This window comes from Thalassophryne amazonica, chromosome 1 (genome assembly GCF_902500255.1).
Source record: "Thalassophryne amazonica chromosome 1, fThaAma1.1, whole genome shotgun sequence".
In the NCBI taxonomy this organism is placed as follows: domain Eukaryota; kingdom Metazoa; phylum Chordata; class Actinopteri; order Batrachoidiformes; family Batrachoididae; genus Thalassophryne; species Thalassophryne amazonica.
This window is the reverse complement of record NC_047103.1, coordinates 39,555,886-39,569,359: the sequence shown is the minus strand read 5'-3', so window position 1 is coordinate 39,569,359 and position 13,474 is coordinate 39,555,886.

Sequence of the window (13,474 nt, the reverse complement as noted above, 5' to 3'; positions counted from 1 at the left end):
TCTAGCACTGGTTCACACATGCATGAAATGAACACCTTATTTGCTACAGAACAAACATCGTACAACATGGTGTTGCTTTTTCAGTGTAAATTCTTGTGCAGTTCTAGCAGCTGACTCGAATTAAACACAACTGACTCAATGTTTTTAAAATTGGCACTGTTCCATTTCCAAGTTTGTTTCGAGTATCACAATGAAACTCACCAGCCCAAACCATTTCTTCTCAAACTTTTTGCAGTTTACTATAAACCCCATATATCTACATTATTGCAAAAGACACTTACAGGCAGCTAGTATTTTCCACTGATCTTGGTATGCTACGAAAACAAACTTGCAAAGACTTGAAGGAATGTTTCATTGCACTGACAAACTTTGTTGTTACAAATTCAAATAAGATACACTGGAAGAGCTCAGAGCACCCCCCTCCAACAAAGCAATACATTTTGGAACAACAGAAAATGTTCTATTGTGTTGAAAATAAAATAATGACAATAACAGACCGCATATTTCTTTTTAGTTCCCGAAAAGCATATAGGTTTTTATTTTCACTACTGTTCAAAAGTTTGGAAACATCTAATGAAACTGAAAAAATTTCTCAGTATTCATCCACTGCATTTATTAACCAAATAATGAAATACCACAAATAATTTCAGTACACAGTCAATTTTGCAGTGTAAGTTAGCACCATTCCCACTGAAAACAGTGTTAAATCAACTCTAGATTTGCCATTCTAAGAGTGTTTATTTTACAATACAACAAAGATGATGGGGACATGTGCACAGCAGGGCTGTGCAAAATTCAGAATTGAATTGAAAATTAATCTTGAATTTCAATTCTTGAATTTCAGTCAATTTTGTATTGCAGTAGGAAACAGGATGCAACATTAAAAGTCCAAAATTCTACATTTTGCATTGCCCTGATGCACAGTGCCGCAGCATGAATTTAACACTGCTAGCAGCTAGCAGGTGGCTGCCTTGACCTGGTGTCGCAGATCGAACGGTCCCCCTGAAAATCGCCCCCCCCCCCCCCCGATGACATGGTTCACGGATTAACACCTCATTTCTACTTCAAACTGCACACCAGTCATCATCTATCTAAGCAACAGATTTCTGAAGCTTTAGTACAGTCATTTCCACATAAATTCAGCATTATTTCATCATAAAAGGCGGCGGAAGCGATCACAGCATCGTGGCTAAACAAGCTGCTAGCTGATGCTTTCACTGCACATCGGTCATTTCAAAGTGTCATGGAATTTCACCTCGTTTCTGCTTAAAACGGCCTTGTTTCTACTTAAAACTGACTTTAGAATGATTTAAGAGGTTTTATCTTTATCATCTGATGGTTAATAATCCCGTTAATCCATTTGATTGCTTTGGGTGAAGAGACTCCATCTCAGACGTGTTGCTGTTGTCCGAAATGGCGCATGAGTAGATGCAAAAGGCGGACCGATTTTTAGGGGCGGACCGTTCAGTCTGCGACACCGGAACACTCTAGCTGTCATTCATAGTGCCCATGCCCCTTATTATTTATAACTTTATTCTTTAAATAGGTTAAACTGATGAGCTATGAATAAAAAGTAATTTTTCAGACTCTTGGGGATTAGAATCCAATCTCAGTGTATTTCAAAAAGAAACGCAGTAGTTAAAGTAGACCTGCACTGAAATAAATGTGGTCAGATCTCAGAAAGAAATAGCTGATATGTATTTATAAGACCCTTATGAATGCAGTAAAGTAAATCTGCAAGCCAAAATTTGTAATTCAGCGGAGAAATCTTCGTTTAAAAATGACAAATTTGCAACTAAAATTTGGCCCTCCGCGAAAACTGTTTGTACATCCGGGACATTGCCGTGACGTGAGGGAGAAGACGGAGCGCTAGCGCCTTCAGTCCGATCCCGCATTCAAATTGATTTTATCTGTTAGTAATGTTACTGTTATACACATCCTGGTTTCAGCATCCAAAAGTAAGCTGCAATGAATGTGAGATACAGCTCTGCATGCTCAGATCAGCAGCGACATCGACAGCGGGCAACGTTCTTTCCCGATGCCTCACTCTCTGCCTCCGCTGCGCTTACTGAGTCTGCGTGATTGACTTTATTACATTCAGAAGGATCTTATGTGTAAATATAAGTAATTTCTTGGTCCAAAGATCTGACTGCATTTATTTCAATGCAGGTCTACTTTAATTCTGGTGCTTGCTTCAGTGCTATTCTGAGGCCCAAATATCTGCTAAAGTAATTCTGCTAAATGCATGAGTGGTGCTAACATGTCCTTGACATTGCACCTTAAACAGATCAAGATCAAGTTCAAGATCAGAAATAATACAGTCTGTCTACCACAAAGATTGCAGGCCTGACCCAAATAGTACACAGTCATTTAGCGGGTGTCGTATCATTCAAGTAGTAGTACAGATATGGACACCCGTGATGTAAGTCACAGAAGACTACGACAAATTGCTAATTACCAAAATTACCTAAATTTTACCAACAGCACAACACTTTTACACGTAGGTACAGACTCTGAATTGTGGAACTGTGAGAACACAAAACCTGAATCAAAAGACAGATATGCTCCATCCTGAACAAAATGCTCCATCCTGAACAAAACTTTAACACAATCCCCAAGAGCAAGTACAACACCTCAGTGAAACAATAATGCAAATGTGGGCAACAATGACAATGAAACGTTCATTATGATGAAGTTTCTATTCTAACCAAACCTCTCTACAAGTTGGCTGATTTTCACACAAATGGAAACTACAGGTGCCTCGAAGGTATGAAATCAATCAAAAACCCTCCGAAAGGCTTCGCAAAATTACGCGCTGTGATGGAAATATCTGGAAAATGCAGTTAATGGACTAAAACATGTAAAACGAGCTGTTGAGCTCAATGTTGTGACTGCATTCTTATGAAGGAAAACACCCAATACAGTGCAACAAAGTTGTGTTTCTCCCAGAAGAATTAAGAGGAACCGTTGTGATTGCAGATCCATAAGATGATTACCTCTCTATAATTCCAAATATTATTAGCAGCAGGAAACTAGGATATAATGAACAGAAAGAAAAAAAAGTATGTTGTACTGAAGCTTTGAGAGGGTTATTGTGCAGAGTGTCTTGATGAGTTCCCCCTCCTTATGTCCCGTCTCTGGGGCCCCCCTGTGGCCTGATGAATCACTCCTGCTCTTTACTCTCAGAACCATCTGAGCATCCACATGTCCCAATGCAGACAGCCTTCAAACATCTGACACTAAAGACGCATTTCAGCCCCGAGGTAGAGGCTGAAAACCCACAGTCTCATCCTGTCATTTAAGACAGCAGACTTTAGCTCCTTCTTATCTGGACAGCTTGTTCCATGTGTTACTGAGACCAGAGAGCATCTATCTCAACTATTTAAAGAGGATGTGAGGAGAGTCTGCACTAAATAACAGCCTGCTCCACTCTCTTTATGGCTTACTGATTTTCAGTAGTGGGGCTGCCTGCAGACACATTCAAGGTTGTTCTGTGCTTAATTAGGATCCCCCCGTATCAATCATTCAATCGTCTTGGTTACTGCCAAATAATTCACAATAATGTTTCTAAGTGACATTATGACACTGATGGCATCAACTGGCTCCACAGGTACATGTACAACAAAAACAACAAACATAATACTTATTTAAGTAACAATCAAAGGGTAAAAATAAGTGAAATTCTAAAAGCACATGTGACAGCTGTTGACTGGTCTGCCGAGTGTTTCAGCTACATTTTAAGATTAATGCCAGGAAGTTGGGAAATGCCATCTTCAGCACCTTGTCCTGTAATTTTAGCTTAATCAGCTAAACAAAAAACGAAAGAAAAACAAAAAGCAACAACTGCTAACAGAGTCACGGCCCATCAGGAAAGTACACTGTAGCACACCGGCATAACTTATAACTTTTAGATACTTGTAAATAAAATGCTATCTTTGAGTGTAATAATTACGTTTGCTCAAAAGTTTAGTTTTCTCTCAAAAATATTCCTGCCTGCAGCATTTTTTTCTGATAATATGATGGTAAATTGTACTAAACAAGTTTGCAACACACCAATACAGGTTGTCATTCATACAAATAATTTCTTCTGTCCCCTCATGATGTTACTCTGGTTCACCACAGCAGATCTAGTGTGGATCTACATCTTAATTTGGGATATTTCCCCACCAAATGCCCTTTCTGACACAACTCACAAGAAGAATAGGCACTGATGGCAGTGAACTGGGAACCTTTGAGTTTGGAAGGATGCACACTAATTGCCACCACCAATGTGCTAAATAGATTTGAATTCATATGTTTAAGAACATCAGACCTGTTTCTGGAGGGTGTTGGACTCCACCAAGGTCCCTCATTACCAGTCCTGTTCGTGATGTTCATGGACAGAATTTCAAGGTGCAGTCAGGGACCGGAGGGTGTTCAGTTTGGTGACCTCAGAGTTGCATCTCTGCCTTTTTTTGCCGTTGATGTGTTCTGTTCATTTAATCAGGTAGTGACCTTTGATGCACACTGCGTAGGTTTGAGGCCGAGTGTGAAGCGACTGCGATGAGAAGCAGCACCTCCAAATCAAAACCATGGTCCTCTGTCAGAAAACAGCGGATTGTCCCCTCTGAGTTGGGGGACAGTTATTGCGCCAAGTGGAGGAGTTTAAATATCTTGCGGTCTTGTTCACAAGTGAGGGTAAGTGGGAACGTGAGAATGATAAACAGATTGGGATGGCATCTGAAATTTTACGGACGCTGTACCGGACTATCATGGTGAAGAAGGAGCTGAGCCAGAAGGCAAGGCTCTTAATCTACCAGTCCATTTACGCTCCTATCCTCACCTATGGTCATGAGCTTTGGGTAATGACTGAAAGAATAAGAATGCAGATACAAGCAGTGTAAACGAGATTCCTTCTTCAGGTATCTGAGCTTAACCTCCTGGACAGGATGAGAAGGTCGACTATCAGAGAGGGACTCTAAGTAGGGCCGCTGCTTCTTCACATCAAAGTCTGCACTACTGCATGCAAATCTACACAACACTGCACAGCTGTACACTGTAGAAACTGAGTCGGAGGCTCCGAACGTTGCGTGGTAGAAACAGAAGCCAGTTTGTGAGCATGGCTGTGGAGGGAGAGATGTAGCTGCTTCCTCCGCGGGCGGTACTGGTGTGTGATGTGGGGCTTCTGCCGCTGTGTGTGATGGGGCGAGTGTGGCTGTTGTCATGCCGTGATGCTGGCCAGCCAGGAAGAATTTGTCTGTGTCCTCTGCCAGCACACAGCAGTCCATGATCGTGGTGTTGGCCAGCATTGCGTGCACCTGAGGAGGGAGTTGGTGCACAAAAACTCCAGGCAGTGTCCTCTCAGGAGCTGCAACATTCTGTCCATGAGCTCCAGCCTGTGCAGAGAGAAGAGTCTGCTGGCCCTTTCAACATCTGACAGTTCAAAAGTTTTGAAGAGATGATCCTTGATTGCTGTGTATTTGTTCCCAGCATTAATGCATTGCAGGAGCGCAATCAACCTTGTTGCCCTGGAACTGCTGAGGGGCGAGACAACGTAAAAATATTATGTGTCATCTGCAGTGATCTGTCAGAGCGAACTCCACCTTGGTTTGTGCAAACCAGGCGGCAGTTTACAGAAGCGTGACTTTGAGCATCAAGTGTGAAAAAGTTTCAGCAGCAGCGGACATTGCTTGTGAACAGCTTTGATCCACAGAGGTGTGACATATAAAAACAGGAAACCCAGTGTGATCACAAATGCCTGCATTCTTTTCTGAATAACATCGCTGAATTATGTACGAGACAGTCCTTTTGTGTGTGCATGTACAGTAGTGTTCAGAATAATAGTAGTGCTATGTGACTAAAAAGATTAATCCAGGTTTTGAGTATATTTCTTATTGTTACATGGGAAACAAGGTACCAGTAGATTCAGTAGATTCTCACAAATCCAACAAGACCAAGCATTTGTTGTGTGGGCCGCCAGAAGAGGAGGTACTGCTGGCCCACCACCAGAGGGCGCCCTGCCTGAAGTGCGGGCTTCAGGCACGAGAGGGCGCTGCCGCCACGGACACTGCCGGGAGTGACAGCTGTCACTCATTAATTCCTGACAGCTGTCACTCATTCTTCATCATCTCACTCCATAAAACCCAGACGTCATCTCCACCTCATCGCCGAGATATCGTACTTCTTTGGAGGTAATATTCTCAGCCTTAAAACTAACTGTGTCTTAGTCTGAACTCGTTTTACAGCTGTTTTCCTGTGGAGTGCCTTATCTGGGAGATTGGCGTAATCAGCGACGGCTTCGCTTCACACCCCAGCCAGATAAGTGTTTGAGACAGGAGCTGCACGAGTGTGTGTGAGAGGTGGAGGTGGCATTCCCACCGTTGTTGTTACGGGGTGTACACACACCCACACTTGACTGTCTTTGTTCTTCGCCAGCAGTACCAGATCCGACAGTCGGGGACGGTGATCACCTGGGAATTCGGGACTTGGCGGCTCCAGTATTCACCAGGTTCGGTGGCGGCGGAAATCGTGTGGTTCCGGCTCTTCTCAGGACAGACGTCTTCTATCCTCAAGCCTGCCCACACGTCACCTTTGTGGATTGACTGTAATCATATTCTGAGATTGTCTGTGTATTCGTTGTGCACCTTCACAACATTAAATTGTTACTGTTTGGCTCATCTATTGACTGTTCATTTGCGCCCCCTGTTGTGGGTCCGTGTCACTACACTTTCACAACAGCATTCATGATATGCACACTCTTAAGGCTATGAAATTGGGCTATTAGTAAAAAAAAAAGTACAAAAGACAGTGTTCACAATAATAGTAGCATCTGCTGTTGACGCTACAAACTCAAAACTATTATGTTCAAACTGCTTTTTTAGCAATCCTGTGAATCACTAAACTAGTATTTAGTTGTACAACCACAGTTTTTCATGATTTCTTCACATCTGTGAGGCATTATCTATCTATCTATCTATCTATCTATCTATCTCATTTGTAGCACAGGACTTTTGCACATTTTTCAATTGTTCCATTGTTTACATCGCCTATAGTTGTCATACAGTTTTATTTCCTTTTGCACTCTCTCAGTTGCTACACTGTTTACACTGTCCACGTTACACAATTTTACATTTCAGCAAAGGACTTCACGTGTTTCTTTATGTGATATTGTTGTTTATTCTTGGTATATTGTCTGGTATTGCACTGCGTGTACTTTTTAAGGAGCAGCCCCCCTAATCTTGTTGTACTGTGCAGACTGTGTTTGCTGTGTATAATGACAATAAAGGCTTTCTATTCTATTCTATTCTATTAATTTTGTTGGTTTGGAACCAAGATTTTGCTCGTTTACTAGTGTGCTTGGGGTCATTGTCTTGTTGAAACACCCATTTCAAGGGCATGTCCTCTTCAGCATAAGGCAACATGATCTCTTCAAGTATTCTGACATATCCAAACTGATCCATGATACTTGGTATGTGATATATAGGCCCAACACCATAGTAGGAGAAACATGCCCATATCATGATGCTTGCACCACCATGCTTTACTGTCTTCACTGTGAACTGTGGCTTGAATTCAGAGTTTTGGGGTCGTCTCACAAACTGTCTGCGGCCCTTGGACCCAAAAAGAACAATTTTACTCTCATCAGTCCACAAAATATTCCTCTAATTCTCTTTAGGCCAGTTGATGTGTTCTTTGGCAAATTGTAACCTCTTCTGCACATGTCTTTTATTTAACAGAGGGACTTTGTGGGGGATTCTTGCAAATAAATTAGCTTCACACAGGTGTCTTCTAACTGTCACAGCACTTACAGGTACTTAGAGGCTGATCAATGGGTGAACCTTTGCCATTCTAGTTATTCTTCTATCCATTTTGATGGTTGTTTTCCATGTTCGTCCACGCGTCTCTGGTTTTTTGTCCATTTTAAAGCATTGGAGATCATTGTAGATGAACAGCCTATAATTTTTTGTACCTGCGTATAAGTTTTCCCCTCTCCAATCAACTTTTTAATCAAACTACGCTGTTCTTCTGAACAATGTCTTGAACGTCCCATTTTCCTCAGGCTTTCAAAGAGAAAAGCATGTTCAACAGGTGCAGGCTTCATCCTTAAATAGGGGACACCTGATTCACACCTGTTTGTTCCACAAAATTGACGAACTCACTGACTGAATGCCACACTACTATTATTATGAACACCCCCTTTTCTACTTTTTTTACTAATAGCCCAATTTCATAGCCTTAAGAGTGTGCATATCATGAATGCTTGGTCTTGTTGGATATATGAGATTCTAATGAATCTACTGGTACCTTGTTTCCCATGTAACAATAAGAAATATACTCAAAACCTGGATTAATCTTTTAGTCACATAGCACTACTATTATTCTGAACACTACTGTATGTGCGCGTGCAGTACAACACATCCAAACACTGAATGCATTCATCCAGAGTGAATCAGCTGAAGAAAAGGCGAAGCACGTGTGTGTGGCTGTTCCACATACACAACACCTGTGCGTGCGTGATCAGAACTGGATGTGTTCCTGATCAGAACAGGTAATTGAAAGTGCATGCATGCATGTGACTGCATGATCACACAGCAGCAGCGCCCGGTGATCAGAAATACCAGGGTTTTGAAAAAAAAAAAGGGCAGAGAGAGACAACACTATCTCTCTCTCCCTCTGTCTCGCTCTCAATGCTGAAACAAGAAACAGGAAGTTTAAGTTTGCTTGTGAGTTTAAATGGCAATATTTTCTACTTTCACAGAAGGACTCCGAACTTTGTGATTTGATGTTCTCAGTCCTGAGAAGGAAGCAGTGTGTCCTGCTGTACATCTGGAAACATGAGTGCCATTTGCTTTATACCATTTGGAGAGCGGAGCGCATTTCTACAATGCAAAAACAAAACAACAACAACAACAAAAAAAACAGGCAGGAGCAGGGTTGGGAGGGTTACTTTAAAAATGTATTCCGATACAGTTGCTAGTTACCTGTTGAAAAATGTAATCAGTAATGTAATCCAAGTACCATAATATTAAAGTAATGTAATTTGATTACTTTCAATTTCTTCTGGATTACTCCAATATCAAATATGCTAATACAGACAAAAGAAACTAAATATAAATAGTCTTGACCACACAGTACAGTTTATTAAGCAAAAATAAAACTGTTTCCTTTACATGGCATGCTGTGTTTTACTTCACATTATGAATTAGGAGCACCCACAATGTTGTTTTAAACACATCCAGTGTTCACCTGCTAAATTTTCAACAAAAAATGCCAAACAAATGAAGGATAATGAAAACTCAGGCGTGTGCGGATGAATTTGTAATTAAAAGTGGCTTGCAGAACAATATACAGAACAAAAAAAAAGTCTGCTACTTGTTCAGTAAACATAAAATGATCTTACTTTAGTCTTTTACATAGCATTCGCACCATGTTTAACATATCAGTCCACTTATTGAACTTTCAAAATAAGAACAAAAGCATAATGAAAACCATTAAGTAAATCCTGTCAGTAAGGAGGCGTGATCGCCATTTTAATTCTGGGCAAGTTAGTGATTTGCGTGCATAGAAGTTCAAGAAACAGGTGGAATATGCCGGAAAGCTGCGCATGTTGGCAAAGCCACAAACGGAGGAACAAGGGAGACAATATTTCCTTCCATAAGTAAGTGGTTTTGGTTCTTCTTGTCACTTTGTCCGTGATATTTGGATGATAAACAGCTGTATGTCTCCTGCCGTACCTGTGTCGCCCGATGACACGGACCATTACCTCTTCACTTATGTCTAGTTGATATTTTCCACTGCTAGACCAATGTCTAGTAAAATACTTGTCGTTAGTGATTAAAATTGTTCGACAAGACTGGGGATTTTTTTTTTTATTTGCACCTTAAAATAATGAGATTATAGTGACCCCCGCACTGTGCCGCTCACAGTCACACCCACACATAGAGATGTGTACCCACACCACTGACTTCATGAATGAAACTCGGTCAGTAAAGGATAACTGTGTAAAAATATATGTATATAAATGTATTGTAATGGTTTTAGGAGCCGCGCTGCGTTGAACACAGCAGCTGCAGCAGGACGCCTCAGCTCAGCAGCTTGAACAGCGCAGACCCGTGTAACTTTCAACACTAATATTTAGGAATGTGTGTGTGTCAGAGTAAGTTTAATACTTTCCTGACATAATTTAATGTAATTTAATTTTTTAACACGTATTTTGCAAGCATTTTTCTGAGTGTGTCCAGTCGCGGATCTCCATTGAAAATGCATTAACATCTGGGTACTTCATCAATATTTTGCCCGGTTAGGAGACGTCATGTCGCTGTTCATTAAGGGACGTTTTCGTTTCAAAGAAAAAAAAAAAATTATATACAGATAATATCATAAAATGCATTAAAATTGTAATCCTGTGAAGTAATCCCAATTTTTACTAAATATACCTGTAATCTGAATACGGCTTTTTTTTTTCTGTAACTGTAGCGGAATACAGTTACCTTTTTTTGTATCCTAATTACGTAACGCCGTTACATGTATATCGTTCCGGAGTGCGGCAAGGGCTACACACCACAGTACCCATACATTAAACGCAAACATACGCAGCTACAAGCAAATCTATGATGGCAACGTCACGAGAAAAATGCAGAGTATGCACACATTTTGGGCGTACTCTAAACGCAACACAACTTCGCAATACGCAACTCTACGTTTGTGTCGGTGTGAAAGGGGCTTTAGGCATCTGGTGAGGATGCCACCTGGTCACCTCACTAGGGAGGACTTCCAACCACGTCCAACTGGGAGGAGGGCCCAGGGTAGACCCAAGACAGGTTGCAGGAATTATATTTCCCAGCTGGCTTGTGAATGTCTCAGGATCCCTGGGGAAGAGTTGCAGGACTTGGGCAAGAATAGAGAAGTGTGGGCTGAGCTGCTTGCTCTGCTGCCACTGTGACCCGGGCCAAGATAAGTGGAATTAAATGAATAAATGAATGTTTAAGAACATGCACATGAAATTACAATCACCATAATAGTAAAACATTTTTTCCTTGCAATTGTTCAACCTAGTTTCAATGATTTTTTTTGGTTGTTTAATACTTTCAACCCCACAACACTAAATTTGAAATACATGTTTCTGTTAAGAAAATAAATAAATGAAATGAAATGGCATCATTTATCATATCGAGAAACTGTAAAGACACAAAAATACAAAATCCGATTTTCAAATCTCCATTTCTTGCATTGAACACTTCCACCAGGAAAAATAACCAAACCACATCTTGAAATAGTGAAATTTCATCTCAATCACTTAATTCTACATCTCATCTGAAAAAAAAAAAAAAACCATTTGCTGTATCCAGATTGGTATAAATAAAATAAAAACTGCACTCCTCAGCAAAACTGTGAAGCCTTGAATGACTCAGCTGAGAACAGCAGTGACATTACAAAAATTCAGGAAAGCTTCAACTGAACTGCAGGCTCCAGCAGAATGAAGCGGAAGTTATGCCAAAAGAGATAGTAGAACAGAAATAGAATGTCAAGTCCACCTTAAACACCCCACCACCACCACCACCAAAAAAAAAATAAAAAAAATAATGGTAACACTTGTGAGTAATTGGAAAAAATATGCTATATGTACATTCCATCTTTTGAAGAGTTTTTTGAAATAAATTATACAAAAAAAATTCAACTGATATTTTTCTTCTTTCATTATTTATAACATTATAATGGTGCTGTTTCTATAAAGGTGAAGGACTTGCAAGTACAGTGAAAAATGAGCCCATATTGAGTAAAATGTGACAAGAAAAACCACTGTTTTGAGTTCAAAGGATTAACTCAATGATAAGACGTGACAAAAAAAAAGTATTGAGCTGTTGAGCCAAGAAGAAGAAGAAATAAGCTACACAAAAGTCCAAAGTATTTAATGTCATGCGCCAGTGCAGGAAATGCAGAGCGTCACTGAGATGAGCTTAACTACACCAAACGGTGATCGCAGTGAAATGTGCGTGTGCAGAGATGTGGACGAGAAAAAATAACGACATTAAATCCAACCCGACCGTTCAGAAGTCGTGTTGCCAGACTGGATATGTGTCAGATCAAAGGCCACATATTAAAGTGGGCCAATGGGGGGGATCTGACACAGAAAAGATCTGAGCCAAATGTCAGGAGAAACATCTGATCTGTCACTTCATCATGTAATGTAGTCAACTTAATCAGTTCAGAGAAACATCTCACTTCATTATGGAGCACATGAGTGCGAGCCAACACGTGGCACATCAGTGATATTTTCGCATCATTTACGCAATGAACATAACAAGTGAGGTTAAAAATAAAGTAGTTCCACAGTGCATGCACACACGCCAAACATTTCATCATGAATATAAGAGTCTTTATGAGACACATTCAAGGTTACAAAGAGCCGCCTGACTCGGTATGATGCTTATCGATGTCATTACATCATGCACTTTTTGACTTTTTTCACCAGCCTGATATGACAGGAAAAAAAAGAGAATGTGTTAAAAAAGGCTGAAAATAATCTAACAGTTGTGGATTAAAGGAACTTCTTTGTGTTCCATGAACCCATATTTTGTTGACAGTGAAGGTACTGAAGAGTTGAGGTTTCCACACACAGCTGATCACTATGAAGTGGCTGCACAAAGTCTCAGACCCAATAAGTGATTAAGTGACCAAACAACCCCTTGGGATCCTGCACTTTACTTTACATGCTGTGTAAACAGCAAAGTGATGTTGGACATGCCCCCAAATGCACTAAAACACCAGACTTTACACTGTGCATTATAGATTATTAGGAAAGCACTTCCAAATCAATATTAAAGGGGTCATATGATTCTAAATCAGTTTGTACACATCTTTAACCATGAGATATGACTGAGGCATCATGTTACACACAACACACACTCAGTTCCACAATTCTATGGCATGCATATTGAAACTTACACCTGAAACACCTCATTTTACACTTCAGCAACATAGCATGTTGGTAAAGTCCACATCTGAATTTCTGTTTGTGCTGATCTGTCCTGCTCTCTCTTTCCCTTTAAAAAAAAGTTTTGACTACAAACTTCAATAATGCATGTTTTAAAGGCACCTGTTGATCTGTTAATAGCATTCTTAAAGGCTGCATGACTCTTGTAAATACATAACATTCATTGAGTCATTTCCTAAACCCGATTATTTCAATTAATGGTCATGGGGTGGGGGGGGAGCCTATCTCAGCGGTCAGAGCATCCTTAGCAGGCCACAAACACACCGAACAGACAAACACACTAACACTTATGGTCAATTTGAAGCTTCAAATTCACCTACTGTGCATCCAGAAAGTATTCACAACGCTTCACTTGTCCACATTTTATATTACAGCCTTATATTCCAAAGTGGATGAAATTAATTTTCTCCCCTAAAATTCTACACACAATACACCATAATGACAATGTGAAAATTTTTTTAATTTTTTTTAAATTACAAAAATCAAAAATAAATAAATAAA